This window comes from Trichosurus vulpecula, chromosome 8, assembly GCF_011100635.1.
Source record: "Trichosurus vulpecula isolate mTriVul1 chromosome 8, mTriVul1.pri, whole genome shotgun sequence".
Lineage (NCBI taxonomy): Eukaryota > Metazoa > Chordata > Mammalia > Diprotodontia > Phalangeridae > Trichosurus > Trichosurus vulpecula.
In genome coordinates, this window is record NC_050580.1 from 8,383,989 (window position 1) to 8,403,454 (window position 19,466).

Consider the following 19,466-nt stretch of genomic DNA (forward strand, 5'->3'; position numbering starts at 1 on the left):
CACAGATTAGGAGGGCATTAAGAAGTCCTCTCCATGGATCACACCACACTGACAGCAGTGAAAAATTACAGGCTCCCAGACTGAGCTGTGAAAAGCAGCAAAAATTCAGGCAATATATCCCTCCTTCCCCCAGAATTGAATAGAGCCTGACTCTAACATTAAGTCCAAAGTCAAGAAGCAGGCTGGAAAAATGAGCAAACCACAAAAGAACCTGAACATAAAAAGTTATATGGTGACAAGGAAGCTCAACACAAAAACTCGTAAGACAATAACTTAAAAACATCTATAAGCAAAGCCTCAAAGAAAAATGCACATTGGACATAAGGCCAACAAGAATTCCTAGAAGAGCTAAAGAAAGAATTTTTAAAAGATCAAAAATGATTTTAAAAATTAAACAAGAATAGGTAGAAGAAAAATTTAAAGAAGAAATACAAGCTATGTGGGAAAATTATAAAAAGAGAATTGACATCTTAGGAGAGGTACAAAAATATTGAAGAAGAGAAGCTAGGTGGTGCAGTGAGTACAGCCAGTGGGCCTGGAGTCAGGAGGACCTGAATTCAAATCTGTCCTCAGACACTTGACACACTTACTAGCTGTGTGACCTGACCTTGGGCAAGTCACTTAACCCCAATTGCCCTGGCTTCCCCCCTCCAAAAACATACTGAAGAAAATACTCCTTAAAAATTAGAATTGGTCACATGGAAACTAATGACTTCATAAAACAACCAAAAACAATAAAGCAAAATTAACAGGGAAGTAGGAGGGAAAGGGACTAAAAGAGAGGGAGGAAGATAAGAAAAAGAGTAGATGAAGGGAGGCAGTAGCCAAAAGAAAGACTCTTCAGAAGGTGACAGGAGAAAAAAGAGGATAGATAGAAGAGAAAAAGAGTGAGGGAAATACAGAGTTAGTAGTCTATAATTGTTCATGTGAATGGGATGAACTCATCCATAAAATGGAAGAAGACAGCAGAATGGATTAGAAACCAGAATCTAACAATGTTGTTTTACAAGAAACATACTTGAAAAAGAAATATACATACAGAATTAAAATGAAAAACTGGAGAAGAAGACTGTTTCAGAAGAATTTAAAAAGGTAGGGATAGCAATCATGATCTTGGACAAAGCCAAAGGAAAAAACCACCTAAATAAAGGAAATAATAAAAGAAACTACATTTTTCTAAAAAGTACAATAGGCTATGAATTAATATCAATGCTGAACCACATAACATAGCATCCAAATTCTTGAAGGAAATACTAACTGATTCACAAGAGGAAATAGACAATAAGACATTGACCTTTCTCATACTTGGATAAATCTAACCATAAAATAGAATATGCTACTCTGGGTGTGAGCAACAAGATGTCACACTAGACAATTTCTCTGATACCAATGACCACTCACACTTCTCCAAAACAGAAATTACACGCCAAAGCCAAAATAATCAGCTTTTTCTGTGGTTTAGGACGCCCAAAGAAGGTGAAACAAACCCTCAAAATCCGTATCTGATGCTCACCAACCCTGAGTTTACTCAGTACTCCTTTCCAATTACCCAAAGAGGCTGCACTAGCAGACCCGAGGACACAATGCAGGCTTACATCAAAACCTGCCCCTCCCATTTCTCCCTTCCTCTTCTTCTTTCCAGCACCATAGAATATGAGCTCCAGACTATTGGACTTTCTTCAGGCCTTACCGCAGCCTTTCAGGAGCAAAAGCCTGCTGGGAGTTGTACCAACCCAAGTACTAGGGAAAACATCCCCTACAAGTACCAGGAAAGGCAAGCTCTGAACTGCTAGTACTAGGCCAAAGAACTAAGGAATGGATGGAGTGGTGCAGTTCACCAGGACAGGACATTGTGTATGAGGGGAACTGTGCAGAACTCCAACAAGCCTAAGGGAATAGCACGAGATCCATCTGGGGTCAGTTTTGATGACCCAGAAGTCAGTTGGGGCAGAGACCTAGGCTGATAAACCATGAATTGCCTAGTGTGGGAGAAGGTTGAGATGCTTGACATCCAACCCACAAAAAAAAAAACCATAATCAGGAGGGAGTCAGAAGTGAGTGATAGGGAACATAAGTCTTTTTGGTTGCCAAATTCCACTGTAGATTCTCATCAAGCTTGCAGTTCAAATGACTTTCTGCTTACCCTTACCTCCTCCATCTCACACCTTACCTCTCTTCAACTTCATCTCAAAAGAGAAGGGGAAGGACTGAAAGTGTCTAAAATTCCAGAAAGAAGAAACCTCAAAGACCTTGAACATAAATAGATAAATAAAAAGGAAAAGCAACAATTGAACCGGTACTGGCTTTTGGGTGCTTTCAGAGTTTGATCCCCAAATATTTTATGCATTTAGTTATTTGGAGTACAAGTTCCCTTTTTATCATTGCTTCTTGTGTTCTGTTATTATTATATAGAAATACCGTTGCTTTTGAAGTACTTATATTGTAACCTGTAACTTTACTGAAGCTATTAATTGTCTAAATTAGTATCTCTGCCTATTCCCTGGGCTTTCTCAAGTAAACCATTATGTCATCAGCACACAGGGACATTTTTATCTCTCCTTACTTATTTTTATTCCTTTAATTCCTTTATCTTGTCTTGTTGCTAGCATTTTTGAAACTATATCAAATAATAATGGTGACAGTGGACATCCTGGCTTCACACCTGTATTTTCTGGAAAAGATTCTAGTGTATCCCTATGGCATGTGATGCTTGCTTTCAGTTTTAGATATTTTTTTGTGATATTAAAAAGGTCCCTCTAAGTCTTTACTTTGTAGGGTTTTTAGCATAAAAGAGGGTTACACTTTGTCAAAGGCTTTTTCCACATCTGTTGAAGTGATCATGCAGTTTGGGATGCATGGGGTTTTAATATGATTAAGCATATTGACTATTTTCTTAATGTTGAACCCTTCTAGTATCCTGGGTTTAAATCTTATTTGATAATATTGATTATTTCTTAGGTAAATTTCTGTAATCTTTTAAATAGGATTTAGTTTACTTTTTAGTGTCAATGTTCATTAATGATATCAGCCTATGGTTTTCTTTCTGTGTTTTATCTTTCCCTGGTTTAGAATTTAGTACTATAATTTTTCCCATAAAAGGATTTTGGTAGGATTTTTCTTTCTTAATTTTTGGGAATAATTTGAGATGTTTGAATATTAACTTCTTTAAGGTTTGATAGAATTCCCCTGTGAATCTGTCAAATCTAGGAATCTTTTTCTTAGTAGTCCTTTTATAGCTGGATCTATTTCCCTTTCTGGGATCAGATTATTTAAGGTCTGTATCTAGTCTTCTGATAGTTTAGGTATTTTATACTTTTGAAGATATTTCTCTATTTCTTTGGTATTCTCAATTTTGTTAGGCTATACTTGGGCATAATGTATTCTGACAATTGTTTTTATTCTAGCTTTTCTGTGATTTGGCCTTGCTCATTTGCTATTTTATTGACTTTTCTGCTTCTTTTAATGAGATTAGCTAAGAATTTATCAATTTTGCTATTCATTTCAAAGAACTACCTTTTAGTTTTATTTATCATTTTATGGTGCTTTTTCATTTCCAGTTTATCTATTTTCCCTCTAATTTTATTATCTCTTCTTTTAGGCTTATGTTAGTTTTTGTTGATTTCTAATTTTAAATTCATATTTGTTTCATTAATCTCTTTTTTTCCTCTATTGCTAATGTACAATTGCAAGGATATGATTACCACCCCCCCCCCCCCACCGAGGACTGCTTTAGCTGCATACCAGGAATTTTACTATATTGTTTCATCATTATCATTTTCTTTTACATAGTTATTAATTATTTCTGTGATTTGTTCTTTAGCCCACTCATTATTTAAGATTTCATTATTAAATCTCCATTTCAGTATGTATCTTTTGTTTGTGGTTCCTGAACCAGTTTCTGTTCTTATTTCATTATGGTCTGTATAGGCTGTATGGGCTATTTTCACCTATTTACATTTGTTTACAATATCTCTGTGTCTTAGCACATGGTCCACTTTTGCAAAAGTTTCATGCAGTGGGGTTAGAGCCAAAATGGTGGAGAAAAGGCAGGGACTCACTTGAGCTATCCCAAATTCCTTTCCAAACAACATTAAATAATACCTCTAAACAAATTCTGGAGTGGCAGAACCCATGAAAAGATAGAGTGAAACAATTTCCCAGTCCAAGACAACTTAGGTCAGCAGGAAAGGTCTGTCACATCAGGGTGAGAGTGGAGCGACACCAGTACAGGCCTCATCCCAGCAAACCAGCAACAGGTCTTGGGGTCAACTGAATCAGCAGTGGGCAGTGGTTGCTTCCATAACTCCCAGCCCACAGATGGTAAGGGGCTCAGACAACTGGTCAGAAGGAGATTACAAGGGTCCCTTTGCTGGCACTGGGGACAGGACTCTATTACATTGCCCATACTTGGATCTGGGTCACAGTCCTGGGTCTCAGCTTCAGGGCAAGGAGGAGCACTAGCATGCTAGAGCTTGCGGCCACAGAGGAGCTAGGATCCTGGTCACAGTTCCAGGGCAGAAAAGAGTGGTTACTCAGAGACCAGAGCACAGGCCAGGAGAGTAGTAAACATTCCTTTTCTTCTATCAGACCTGTACAGCTTGTAAACTTCTTGGGGCTGCAGATAGGTTACACTAGAGACAGACCAATGATGGCTGGTCATGTGACAAATGGGTCACTTGACAAACAAGGAGTGCACAGTGGCAACCATACAATTTTTGCAGATCTTCTAAAATCCTTTGACAGGCTGAAAGCAGCCCATAGGGTGTATGTGGCTCACATGCTAATGTTGTGCAGGCCTGCCTTAGATCATACCAACCTGGAAGAACTGAAAGCTTACAGATCCCCCAGAACTACCCCTAAAAACAGCTGCACAAAAAACCTGAAGCTTGGGACAGTGCCTCTTTCACTCTAGGAGCAGAAGCCAACTTTAACTTAAAGCTAAAAGTCAAGAAATAGGCTGGGGAAAGGAGTAAAAAAACAAATAAACAAACGAAAAGATCCTGACCATGGAAAGTTACTATGGTGCCAGGGAAAATCAAAACAAACTCAGAAGAAGAAAACAAAGTCAACCTTGTTGCATCCAGCACCTCAAAGAAAAAATGTGAATTGGTCTCAGGTCCTGGAAGACCTCAAAAAAGAATTTTAAAAATAAAATAAGTGGAGGAAAAAATGGGAAAAGAAATGACAGTGATACAAGAAAGTCATGAAAAAAGAATCAATAGCTTGGTAAAGGAGGCACAAGAATAATGAAGAAAATAACACTTTAAAAAACAGAATAGGCTAATTGGTAAAAGAAACAAAAAAAAATCCACTGAAGATAAGAAGTCCTTAAAAAGCATAATAGACCAAATGGAAAAGGAGGTACAAAAGCTCATTGAAGAAAATGATTCCTTAAAAATTAGAATTGGGCAAGTGGAAGCTAATGACTCCATGAAACATCAAGAAGCAAAACAAAATCAAAGAATGAAACATAGAAGGAAATGTGAAATATCTCATTGAAAAAAACAACTGAACTGGGAGATAGATCAAGGACAGAGAATCTAAGAATTATTGGATTATCTGAAAGTCATGTTCAAAAAAGAGCCTGGACAGCTTATTATTATTATTAATAAAACTGCCCCAATAGCCTCAAACAAGAAGGTAAAATAGAAGTTGAAAAAATCCAATGATTACCTCCTGAAGAGATCCGAAAATGAAAACCCCCAGGAATAATATAACCAAAATCCAGATCTCTCAGACCAAGGAGAAAATATTGCAAGCTGCCAGAAAGAAACAATTTAAATATCATGGAGCCATAGTCAGGATAACATAAGATTTAGCAGCTTTAACATTAAATCATCTAATGCCTAGGAATATGATATTCTAAAGAGTGAGGGGGTTCAGATTACAACTAAGAATCACCTACTCAGTAAAACTGAGTATAATCCTTTAGGGGAAAAATGGATATTCAATGAAACAGAAGACTTTCAATCATTCCAAATGAAAAGGCCAGAGTTGAAAAGAAAATTCAACTTTCAAAGACAAGACTCAAAAGAGGCACACAAAGGTAAACAGGAAAGAGAAATCATAAGGAATTCAATTAGGTTAAACTGTTTACATTTCTACATGAGAAGATGATACTTATAACTCAAGAACTTTCTCATTATTTGGCAGTGAGAAGGAATATAGGCATAGACAGAAGGCACAGATGTGAATTGAATAAAATTAAGGGGGGAGAAAGAGGAGTGTGCTGGGACAAGGGGGAAGGGAAAGGTAAAATGGGGCAAATTATCTCATGCAAAAGAGGCAACAAAGAGCTTTTACAGTGAAAGGGAAGGTAGGCAGGACCACTTGAACTTTACTTTCATCTGAATGGGCTCAAGGAGGGAATAACATACACATACTTTATCTTACCCTACAGGAAAGTAGGAGGGGAGGAGGATAACAAAGGTAAGGCTGATATAAGAGAAGGCAGATTGGGGGAGGTGGTAGTCAAAAGCAAAACCCTGTTGAGGAAAGGGGGAGAGAGGGAGAGATGGGAGAGGGAGGGGGGAGAGAGGGAGGGGAGGGAAGGAGAGAGGGCGGAGGAAGAGAACGAGAGAGGGGGGAGAGGGAGGGAAAGAGGGACACAGAGGGGCAGAGGGGCAGAGATGGGAAAAGGGGGAGGGGAGAGGGAGGGAGGGAGAGAGAGAGAGAGAGAGAAAGAGAGAGAGGATAAATGGGGTGGAGAATAGGATGGAGGGAAATACACAGTAATCTTAACTGTGAAAACATTTTATAGCAAATCTGTAATCTTTATCTCTGACAAAGGTCTCTTTTCTCAAATATATGGGAAACTGAGTCAAATTTATGAAAAAAAGTGACTTATTCCCCAATTGATAAATGGTGAAAGGATATGAACAGCACAAAATAATCAAAACTATAGTCATATAAAATGCTCTAAATTACTGTTAATTAGAGAAATGCAAACTAAAACAACTCTGAGGTGCCCCCACACACACCTATCAGATTGGCTAATATTACAGAAGAAGAAAATGACAAATGTTGGAGAGGATGTGGGAAATAGAGGTACCAATACACTATTGGTACAGATGTGAACTGATTCAGCCATGTTGTAGAGCGATTTGGAACTATACCCAAAAGGCTATAAAACCATCCACACCCTTTGACCCGGCAATACCACTGCTATGTCTGTATTCCAGAGAGATTTAAAAAAGTAAAAGGACCTATTTGTATGAAAATATTTATAGCAGTTCTTTATTGGTGCCAAAGAATTGGAAATTGAAAGGATGCCATCAGTTGGGGAGTGGCTGAAGAAGTTGTGGTGTAAGATTATGACGGAATACTATTGTGCTATAAGAAATGATAAGGAAGAAGCTCTCAGAAAACTTGGAAAGACTTACATGAACTAGTGCAAAGTGAAGTGAGTAGAACCAGAAGAGTGTGCACAGTAATAACAATTTGTTTGATGATAGCGGTGAATGACTTAGCTCTTCTCAGCAATACAATGATCCAAGACAATTCCTAAGGATTTATGATGAAAAATGCTATCCATCTCCAGAGAAAGAACTGGGGGAGTCTGAGTACAGATCCAAGCAAACTTTTTTTACTTCATTTTTCCTATTTTTTTTTTGTTCTGTGTTCTCTTTCACAACATGACTAATAAGTTTTGCATGATTGCACATATATAACCTATGTCAAAAATTGCTTACCTTCTCAATGGGGAATGAAGTGGGATGGGAGAGAGATAGAGAATTTGGAAATCAAAATTTTGAGAAACAAATGTTAAAATTACTTTACATGTAATTGGGGGAAAATAATATACTAAACATAAAAAGAAATTTCAAATAAATAAATAAATAAAAGTTCCAGGTGGAGCAGAGAAATGTGTATATTTGTTTGCTGTCTCACTTAGAAAATATTACGTCTTCTAACCCTACTTTCTTCATAAATTTGCTTAATTCCCTATTTTCCCTTTTGTTTATCTTTGTTAGACTTATCCAACACTGATCAAGAGATATTAAAGTCTCCTGCCACTACTGTATTACCGAAGCTCAGATAAATTTCCTTTATGAATTTGGATGCTCAGGCATTTGGAGCATATGTTTATTGCTGATGTTGTTTCATTGTATTTGCAGTTCATATAGCTATTTCTCCTATGCCATGAATCTGAGACCTTTCACCGTTCTGATTTCCCTCCTCTACATACTCAATAACTTACCAGCTTCCTTCCTAAAATGTGGCAAACCAGGTTGTGTTTGATAGTAGAGAGGCACTGCAACCAGGGTGGAGTTCAGAAGGGCCTCTTGTCCTGGACATTTACCATTTAGGGCAGCCCGAGACTTCATGAGGATTTTTGGCCACCAAATCCCACAGTGGATTCACATTCAGTTTGCAGTCCAAATGACTTTCTGCCTAGTCTTACCTCCTCCATCTCATGGAGAATTGATGAAGACATTCTTTGTAAAGCACCTAACACTGCCTGGCGCACACTAGGAGCTTAAATGCTTGTTCTCTCTTTGTCTCACCTTGCGAAACTCATTTACTTGAACCCAAGTGTTAAAGCACATTTTCTCCCCTATCACATATGGTCTCATTCATTTTGGCCCAGCGTTCCAGCTTGCTGCGATCTTGACAGCGTGTTAGCCATCTACTTCAACTTTTTGTCATTCACGAATTTAGTAAACATGGTACTTGTGCCTTTATCCAATGTCTTCATCTTTGAGCCAAGTGCCACCCCCCTTCCCCATGCCTTTATTGACTTCTTGTAATCCCTGCACCCTTTTAAGGTTTTTGGTCATGTTCTCTCTTATACCAGCCCTGTCCTGATTCCTTTGGTTACCGCCCTCTCCCCTGACCCCGTCAAAATTATGCTGTGTTTACTTTGTAGACACAGACACACACGTGGCATTTGCTCATCAGTGCACATGTTGTCCCTCTCCCCTATTTAAGCCATCCCCCATCAGGACATAGGCTTTTTATATGGACTGCTGCCATCCTTTCTTGAAGGATTGCTTCATTTATGTCTCTCGCTGCCTGCCATGCAGTAGGCTTGTCAATAAATGCTTGTTGGACTGGATTGGGCCTCAACTTCCCTTCCAGCTCTAACAATCTATGATCCTAAAATACAGGACTGCCCCACCAAGTTGGCCTGATATAATCAATCTCTCAACAAGCATTTATTAAGTCCTACCTGTGTGCTAGGCCCCAAGCTTCTACATAGGCAAAGAATTGGCTGCCTACATAAGAGTCACTTCAGGGGTACTGGGAGGATCCCCTTGCCCTGGAATAAAACCACTCCCACCTTTTTTCTTTGAAATTCCATTAAGAAGGAAGTGGGGAGGTCTGTCATTCTCACTGTCAGAGCTATACTTTAAAAGACAAATGCTTTATGGGAGTGAGAGCACACTGTGACTTCCCCTCAGCTATAATCTACACTGATTCTTACTACAGTGGAGATGAATTATATCACATCTGTTCTTTCGGATAGAGAGGGGAGTGTGCAGTGAACAATCAACGTGCTCTACTGGTGAGGACTCTCAAAGAGTTGATGGATCTCATATGGAAAACTGGTGGAAAGCCGTGGGCGAGAGTCCTCTAGGTCAGGAAGGCATGCTAGCCAGGAGCATCCCTGGAGGGAGCAGCCAAATGTATGAAACCACAGACCCATTAGGGAATGCATTTGGTATTTCCTTAGCTCTGTCAGTGTTGTCTCATCCCAGCAGAATCTAAGCTTCTTGAGCTAAAGGACATGTTGTTTTGTCTCTGTATCACCACCATGAGGCTTGTGGACACTTTCTACATGAAGATTGGGAGAAGGAGTAAAGAGAGGAGAGAACAAGACACAAGCCCATGAAAGGCAGGGGAGAGCATCAAAGAGACCTATCTCACAGGATTCATTCATCCCAATATTAAACAATCATTAAACAATCATTAAACATCTACTATGTACCAGGCACTGTGTCAAGGACTGGAGGGATGGGGGGAGGGGTATACACAGCAAGGCAGTGTTGCACAGTGGTTAGTGTGAGGGACTGAAAGTTCAGAAATACCTGTGTTTGAGTCCTTTCTCAAGCAGCTAGGAGCCATGTGACCCCAGTCATTAAGTCATACTATCTTTTCAGCCTCAGCTTCCTCATAATTTTAATGGGGATAATCATAGCACCCACCTCACAGCGCTGTGATGAGGATCCAGTGAGATGAGAAATGGAAATTTTTCAATTGCTTGGAATTCTCATTATTATTACAAAGTTAAAACTGTCCCTGCCCTCATGGAGCTTACTTTTTTTCCAGAGGAGACAATATGTTTACCTATAGGTAGAGAATCAATCAGTCAGCAAGCATTTGTTATATATAACAGGGGCTAGGGGGACAAACAAGAATGAATTCTGCCTGCTCTAGGGGAGTTTACATTCTACTTGAAGGGGGGATTTTACTTGCAGAAAGGTACATACTATATAGATAGACACAGAGAGATGCAAGAATTTCTTTTGGGGGGAGCATTAGCAGCTATAAAGATCATGAAGGATCTTTTGTAGAAAGCAGCTCTTGAGATACCCCTTTAAAAGAAGCCAGAAAGTGGAGGTAAGGAGGGAGTGCATTCTACGCATGAGGGAACAACCTGCGAAAAGATGGAGAGATGGGATGTGGAACATCCTCAAGCCAAAGAATAATCACCACGTGGGGCTGGGCCTGGGTAGGAAATCCGTCTCATTTTCACATCTCATATGGATATCCATGCTGGATACTCAAAGAACCCATCAAAACCTCCATGTCCTCCATAGGCATTTTGAATGCAATGCCATATTCCCACCCAACTTGGAGTTTCACAGACATGGACAGTCAAAGCTTAGTCTGATAATTTCATGAGGCCTCCAACACCAAACAGTCTGAAACCTTTTCAAATGTCTCCTTGTGAGTCTTCATCAGTGAGATGAGGCCAGTGTCTTAAACTCCTGTGAGTAGTTTGCCATCTTTAAAAGGTTGATTCATTTCTTAGAAGATCAAGTGCTCATCAGAACCTCAGCCAGCCGGATAGGACAGGCTGAAAGGGGTAGGGGGCAAAAACATCATGTTTCTAAAAGATCACCAGCAGCTCTTGCCACTTAGCTTTGGTGTGACTGTCCTGGGGATCAGTGGGAAGGAGGAAGAGAAGCTTGGAGCAAGGAAAACTAGCTCTCTGGCCTAGCCTCTTAGCTCAGAGCCAAAATGCAGAATGGTAAAAGCATTTAAATGATTTTTTTTAATGACTTAAGCCAGAAAAGGTTAGTGCTTCAGTTCAACTGAGGTTTTTGCTACCTTTAAAAAATATATACAAATTGATTTCCCCATCTCTAATTATAATGCCCATTAAACCTTGCATCTTTCAGTGGGTATGGAAAAATCTATTTATTTTTACAGTTTCTTAATACATAAAAACCTTATATGCTCAGAAAGTATAATTAAAATGCAGAATGTGTGTAAGTGTGTTTTCCATCTTTATAGCAGTGTTGTGGAAATTAAGGCTGGTGCAGAGTTGGGTTTAATTCCTGGGAATAAATCATGGGCCCAATTCTGGTTGGACACAGTTTGAACTGAACAAAGGCATGATTTTGAAACACAGAAGGAAAAGTAAACCCAGAAATGTTGAGATTCAATATGGTTGAACAAAAAGAAACTTTAAAAAAAGGTTAGCTTCTTATTAAGCTGAAAATATAAATAGAGATAAAATATATTTCATGTTTGTTCAAGGCACATGATCTGGTTGGGCCTGTTAGTCCTGGGGCAAGCTTATCACTGAAAATCATGGGAGGTCGTTTTGGGAGGAGGGCCTTCGACAGCACCCTCTAACAGGAACAAATACAATCATAATTCACCTTCATATAGTGCTTTAAGGATTTCAGGTGCGAAGGGCTTTGCCGGCATGGCCCTGGTTCCCTTGCTGAGGCTGCAGTCCAGAGTCTGTGATCCTCAGTGTGGTAGCTACCTGAAGAAACCCAGCTCAGGACAAGTCTATAATTTGGTAGACAGGCTTGAAGAGTTCTGGCCTCACATAGTAAGTGAATGACAGAAGTGGGATGTTAACCAGCTCTTCTCCACCTCCAAGTCCAGCACTCTAGTCTAGGCACCATGCCAAGTGGCCTTCATGACCAAATGAGACCAAGGCCATAAAGCACTCAATGAAATGGAGAGCAACCTAAGTGTATGACGGCACTCTCCTGATTCCCTTTTCTTAACAGTTCATTGTTCTCCTGATCTTCCTTTCATCACACCTTTCTTGGTTCAAAGGAATGTAAAGGAAACTTGGATCTAGCTAAGCACTCTATTGGGCTAACATAGATCTGGCTTGTGGCTAAAGGGAATGTTTCCTGTGACAAACTTCATCTCAATTCTACCTCTCCGGAGGATTTCGGGATATTATCACCAGAAAGCCCCATTACCTTCTCTTTTCCTTTCGTGCTCATTATCCCCAAAGGGGCCCTACTCTCTTGTTCCTCCCCAAATGTCATTCAAAAATCAGTCCCAGAAATCCCAACTCATGTGTCTCATCATATTGTCAATGGACTCAAGATGACCTGAGTTCAAACCATGACTCTGACACTTAATAATGACGTGACCCTTGGAAAATCACTGTTCCTCTCAGAGTTTCAGCTTTCCCGTCTGTAAAAGGTTATTGTGAGGACCAAATGAGATCATAATTACAAGGGCTTAGCTCAGAGCTTGACACATAGTGGGAGCTTTACAAATGTTAGTTACTGTTAATAGCTGACCCTTTGAAAGCGATATTAGAGATATGATCCCTGTCCAGATCCAGGTTAAGCTACATTATCTTTAAAGTCTTTTTTGCCTTTTTAAAAGAAATCATCATTCTATTAATGAAGTTCTTTCCATTCCTGAAATTCTAGAAGTCTACTATGTAATTATTCTCATTTTTCAGATACAAGAGTGAGAGATTATACGTGCCCCAATCAATCACTGAAGGCCCAGACATCTGGACTGAGTCAGTAAAAGTAAAATCAATTTGAAAAAGTATTTAATCAATTTGAAAGGATGAAATCCCAAAGGAAATGGTGTATAATTGTTTGAACAGAGCTGTCCTTAAGGGGAACTCGAGGAGGGCTCCATGAAGGGACTTCTTGTTACCTGGAGTCATGAGTTGCCCTTGGACACGTTGGTTCCCTACTCATGTGGATCACCACATCTTATTATCAGTTTAAGGCTACTACTCTCAGAGACCTTGCGCAAGGGTTTGGAGGGGTTATTTCTGTAACAACAATCACCGCCATACCTGCTTAGGGAATAACCTTTACAAGAGCTAATTAAATTCGACTGAAAATCAACAGGAAGCACACCGGTGGAAGCTTGTGAGTGATAGTACTAGAAAACCCATATCCCCCTCCAAGTTACCCTTGAAACCCTCAGATGAGTGATGGTTGGCCACCCTCTGAGGAACCAGCAAGCCATTCAAGTGCAAGTTAGGGTGGTGAGCCTAGAGAGGGTGCTACATAAAAAAGAAAGTGAGATTCAATGACTTAGCAAAGGTTATATAGCTAGTAAGCAGCAGAGCATGGACTTAAATTCACCCCACTGCCAGAGGAATCTTCCTTCCAGACAGTTCTTATCACAACACACCAATTCTGGAATTGAAGGACTAATTTCAGAGGCTTGTGAGGTAGTCATTTTCCCCTGCTTTCCCCAACATTTAGCAGGAAATGCTCTCTAAATGAATCTGGTAAACTTTAATACCATGCCACTATGAAAGTGAAGCCCAACACATTGAATATTCATGTGAGATTTGTTGAAGGATATAGCCAGACATGGCCAGACAGCTTCTAGGAGGAGATGGAAGGGCACTGGAACATCTCTGCTGTTGCTCTCTTCTGTGGCTCCAAGGAAGCTCCACATGCCCTCAGTTCTGACATCCAAGGAGTGTTCCTTAGCAGTGGCCCTTTTGGCAGAGGGTCATTTGAGGCCATTGTTCCTATTTAATGGAAATCAAAGGTCTCACTTCTCACATTACTTCTCAGCCTTTTAATCTGCCCTTGAAAATTTGGGAACATCAACTGGCTAACATATAGATGTGGAGACAATCTTTCTGAACTCATGACTGTCTTTTTGGTGCCTCAGCCTGGATACACACACATTCAACCCTCTCAGTGGCCCCAGAATTGGAGACTTGTACTAGATAGTCTGTATAATTAGCTTAATGGTGATACATGTGCAGTAAACTTGTGAGGTGATTGTTACATCAAGGTGGACCACTATCCCAGTCAAGCACTATAGTCATCCTGAGAATGACCTTGGAAGAAGTTATCATTATCATAGAATCAAAGGGAAAGAGGAAGCCCAGGAAATCTTTCCAGAAGTATCTGAATGCATATGATTTCAGTTATGGGTGTCATTATCATCTCTGCTCCTAGATCAGCCTTCACTGCTGCCCTGAGTTCCAGTGCCACATCACCAACTGTCTCCTGGATATTTCCAATCAGGGGACCTGAAAGCATCTTTACTTCAACTCATCCACAACAGAAGCTGTCATCTCACACTTCAAACCCACTTATCTTGTCTGCTTCCCACTTTCTATCAAGGCTACTGTCACCCCTATAGTCACCCAGGTTCACAACCCAGAAGTCCCTCTCTGCTTCCACATAGTTAATCGGCTGCAGTTTCACTCAAGCCAATTCTATCTCAAATGCCATTACTTTATTCTACTCACACAGCCTCCACTTAGATCAAGCCCTCAATCACCCCTCACCTGGACTGCTGGGAGAGGCTCCTAATTGGCCTTCTAATTGCTTCGAGCTTCTCTCTGCTCCGTTCCGTTCTACACACAGCAGCTGAACTGATGACAAGTCTGACATCTGACCGTGCCTCTTCCATACTGAGTTCAGGGGTTCTCTACAGGAAAAAAAAAATGCATAATTCCTCTTTGGGGCATTTAAACCCTTTCCTAATCTAGTCCCAAACCTATCTTTCCAGTTCCATCTTTTATTATTAAATATAATGATAATATAATGAAATATAATATCATTGCATTTTGTTTTATATGGCACTGAACAATCTAGCCAAGCTGGCCTTTTTTCTACTCAATTCAATCAATCAACATTTATTAAGTGCCTGCTATATACCAGGCACTATGCTAAGCTCTGGGGACAAAAAAAGAGGCAAAAGACAGTTCCTGCTCTCAAGGAGGTTACAATCTAATTTGGGAGGCAGTATGCAAATAATTACATACAGAACAAGTTATCAGTAGGATAAATAGGAACTCCTTGGCACAAGCTGGCTCACATGCTAGGCATGCCCTCCTTTGTCTCTACTTCTTAGAATCCCAAGATTCCTTTAAAGTTCCTAAGGCTCAAGCACCCTCTTCTACATGAAGATTTTCTTGACTCCACCCCCAGCCCCACCAGATGCTAGTACTCCTCCTCCAAATCCTCTGGTACTTATTTTTCATGTTTGTTGTTGAGTCATTTCAGTTGTGTCTGACTCTTCATGACCCCATTTGGGGTTTTCTTGGCAGTGGTTCTAGAAAGGTCTGCCATTTCCTTCTCCAGCTCATTTTACAGATGAGGAAACTGAGGCAGAGATCAGTGACTTGCCCAGGGTCAGACAGCTAGTAAATGTCTGAGGCTGAATTTAAATTCCAATCTTCCTGATACCAAGCCAGGCACTCTATCTACCACCTAGTGTGTGTTTGTGTGTATACATATACATACATATATGTGTATAGATCGCTAGATATAGATATATTGATATAGATATATCTCCCATATATATTACTCTAGGTACATATTTTCTTCCTAATAGAATGTAAACTTCTTGAGGGCCCAGAGTTTTTCGTTTTGGCCTTTATACCCCTAGCTAGAACATTGCTTGTCATGTAATAGGAGCTTAATAAATGCTTGTTGATTAATTAACCTATTATATAGAGTTGCTTTCAATGATACAGATAGCAACCTGTGTTTGCCCATCCTGTGTGGCCCCGAACCACGTCCTCCCCAAAGTCTGCCAGTTTTCCTCTCTCATCCATTATTCCTTAGAGGACAAACAGTTGCTTCTTCCTCTCAGACCCCAGTGCCTTCTCTGGGAAGGAGGCTCAAGTTTGTCTGAGCCCTGAGCATTCTGTGGTCCTTATTCCCTGCCAATGTCTGGCATTCACTAGTCAATATCTTGCCACAGGTCAAGACACCTATATCATTAAGGCAGAACTCATGATTTCAAAGAAAATCGTGAATATGCCTGAATGGTCCAGAATTGCAAGATATAAAGAATTCTCTAAGTAGAAGGCAGAGGAGTTAAAGCATTTGTTCAAGCTCCACAGTAGCAGACCCACGGACCAGCGTTCCCAATTCGATATCCTGGCAAGAACCTTTCAAAACCAATATGCCCATCTCATAACAGTGACCAGGAGGTTACAGAAAAATATTATGGCAGCAAGCCAAGCCATACTGGTGCTTTCCCCCCAATGCTAGGGCCCTCCAGTAAGAAGATTACCCACTGGCCTCAAGCCCTTGCTCAGCACTCTCCAGTATGCACAAGGGTCAGTCCTGTTTCAGTAGTGCCTGCTGCTGCCACCACCACTGCTTCTCCTTCTCCTGCCTCCACGATGTCTCAATCTCCAAGCTGTGTTCTCTCCTTTTATATAGTTGCCAGATGTCATCCCGTCGACTAGAACGTCATCTGAGTGACCAGAACTCAGGTGCCTACCATTGGCTCTGGTCTTAGCCACTCCCCCTAGGACCCTGATTGCCACCCCGCCCCAAGCCTATTCAAATGGGCAGGAAAGATCTTCTCATTTACTGATTGCCTTTACAACACCCTTTGCTCCCAAACTCCTTTTCTTTTTACCTTGAAGTCCTTCTTCTAGGTTTTCTCTTTTCTTTAAGCGGCTCTTCTCAGGTACACAGAGATGTTCTCCTAAGAGGTGACCAGCCAGCCCAGATAACAATCACCTAGGCACACATCAAATAACCTAATAAACTACCTGCCCTCCATACACACTTGAAAGTGATCCTCAGCCCTGGTCTTTCCAGGTGGGTGGGTGATTATGACTCACTTCCTTAACACCTTATTCACAACACCTGGGCCACTTCCTTTTCCTCCTCTCAATCTCTGATCTTGTCTTGCCAATTTATCAAGTAAACAACAAGATTTGTCTTACCAATTTGTTTTATTCACTTTTCCTTAATTTTTGCTTTCCAAGTGCCCTTTTCCATTACCATCTTCTCATCTTTCAACTCAAATAGTTTGTCTTCTCCCTCTGCTTCTTTTCTTTGACTCCTTCCCAGACCCTCCACCTTTTTCTCCTCTTCCTCCTCAGGACTTTCTTTTCAATCCTCCACCTTCATAGAGAGCTCTCTCTTCATTCCCTTCATTTAACTGGAATTATTCCCCTTCAGCTTTTACTGTGGTCTTCCCAAACGTCTCCTCCCCAATTCATCTTTTTCCCAATTCCAAAGGACTCCAAATCACAATTTCTTGAGCTCCTTCTAGCTCAGATACTTCTCTTCCATATCTTTCTGCACACAACCTTTGGAAGACTAAAGTGGAATTCTTGCAGAAATTATGCCAGTTTTCAAAGCTACTTATAACTCAAAAGTTGGTACCCTTCGATATCAGATTCATTGTGGCCACTCTGTGGAGAGGTCTTAGCAGTCAGAAGACCTGAGTTTGAGTGTTCAGTGTTTGCCTACTGAGCCCTATGATTGCAGGCAAATCACTTAATCCGAAGCAATCTAAGTCTACAAACATTTACGCACCTACTATCCATGAGGCTCCAGATGTTAAAAATACAAAAACAACACCTAAAGATGTTTGGCTTCAGTGAGCTTCCATTCCTAGTCCTTCGGCTTCTTTGTTAGTGAAAGAACAAGAAGAATGTCCATGCTTCTCTCTTCCAGGATTGTTGTATGGAAAGCACACTGTATAGACATGACTCATTCTCATTACTGTCGTTTCTTTAAAAGGAAAGAGTTATGGTCCTCCTAAAGGAACACACGCAGTCGGTGGTGACTGACTCATAGCCAAAACTAGGAATTGTGAATACACTGAACATTTTTTTTCATTTTCCCCTATTCAAACATATCAAGATGTGCTTCTCAATTTGTAAAATACCACTTGCTTATTGATGAGTGAATCTAGTAATGAATGAATTGGTCCAATAGAAAATTAATTTTTTTTGGATGCAAGAGCAGAAATGGGGATATTTTGGGTAAACATTTGAGATGCTATGTGCTGATTTCAATAATTCATAATAAAATAAGCTATTCATTTTCTTCTGACTCACATATGTTCCTGTATTACAAAATTCTGCACCTGTGACTATTTTTCTTAAACTTTGATTGTTTTTTAATGATATCACGAATTTATTTTTTTTAAAAAGGCAGATGCTGCATTTGACGTGGTGGCCTTGCATTACTGACAGTGCTTTCCTTTGGAAATCCCATTCATCATTTACACAGCACCCAGCAGAGATTCAAGTACCTTCTTTCCTTCCTTCCTTCCGTCCGTCCTTCCCCATCCTTTCTCTTTTGTCCCTCCCCCTCCCAGATTACTGTGGACAATAAAATTTGTTCATCAAGCAGCTCCATCCCTCTTCCAGGAAACTGACCACACCCTGGTCAAATTACTCCCTTGGATCAACCAATGAGCTCATGCTCAGTATCTAGGATGTGTCAAGAGCACAGTGTTAAGTTCTGGGGATAAAGGATCTCCCACAATAAAGACAATAAATGAACCAGTCACCTTGCCTTAAAGTGTTTACATTCTAGGGAGGTGGGAGGAGGAAAGGACACAGCATTGAACAAACACACGTGATGAAACACAAAATCCATACAAACCAGGCAGCACTTTTTTTTTCCTTGAGGGATCATATAGGAGGTGGCAGAATGAGGAAAATGAGCTCAAAGAGAGGTCAGGGGACCAAAAGGCACTGAAGGCTGGATTCCAATTCACCTTTCAGCTCAGTGACTTCACCTCTGTGGCCTCAGTTTCCTCATATGTCATAAGGGAATATAATGTATGACCTCCCTCTGTTCCTTTCCTCAGAGAACTCTTGTGAGGATGTGATGAAGAACTTCTATTGGTTGCCTGGTGGTGCAGTGATAGGGTGCTAAACCTGTAATGAAAAAGCTATAAATTCAAATCCAGTTTCACTAGCTGTATGACCCTGGGCAAGTCACTTAACCTCTCTCTGTCTCTGCATCAATTTTTTCATCTGTAAAATGGGGATAATAAGGACACCTACCTCCCAGGGTTGTTGTTCCATCAAATTAAATAATGTTTGAAAAGTGCTTCGCAAACCTTGAAGTGCTATACAAATGCCAGCTGTTATTATTACTAAAGAAACTCAACTTTTTTTTTTTTACAGCTGTTTCATTCCGTCCTCACACCTGCCCTGAGAGGGAGGGAGGGATTTGATTGAGGCAGGAGATATGTAGGTGGGAATGACAGTTTCTCCTGACCTTGGGAGTAAGATCTGTAAGCTTGGCATGCCCTCATAGTGTGGA